Source organism: Myotis davidii, unplaced genomic scaffold (genome assembly GCF_000327345.1).
Source record: "Myotis davidii unplaced genomic scaffold, ASM32734v1 scaffold69, whole genome shotgun sequence".
NCBI classification, from domain to species: domain Eukaryota; kingdom Metazoa; phylum Chordata; class Mammalia; order Chiroptera; family Vespertilionidae; genus Myotis; species Myotis davidii.
Genome location: NW_006300363.1, coordinates 3,061,599 through 3,061,994, shown reverse-complemented (window position 1 = coordinate 3,061,994; position 396 = coordinate 3,061,599).

Genomic DNA, 396 nt, shown 5'->3' with positions numbered 1-396 from the left:
GGCGTGGGCTGGGGGCCAGCCTTTTCTGTGGACTTGGTTGGTGTTTCCTTCCATGGTCTGCTCCAGAAACCACCCTAGGCCCAAGGATGCCCCTCTGACTCAGAGAGACAGACAGCAGATCCTCTGCCCACCTCACTCCCCTCCCCTCGCCCCTGGCGGATCCTACAGAGCTCTCTACTCCTGCTTAACTCATCATCTGGTCATTGGAGCTTTGGGGCCTGAAAACAAAGTGTCTTGAGTTAGGGCCACCTCTCCGGCCGCTCACTCATTCACTCACCAAACACAAGCCTCCAGGTCAGGGGCTGGGGTGTGTGGGGGTCTGGAGTTACAGGGAGGAATACGGCGTGATACCCAGCCCCGGCGCCGGGGGCTTGGGGGTGGGCATCGGGCCTCTCC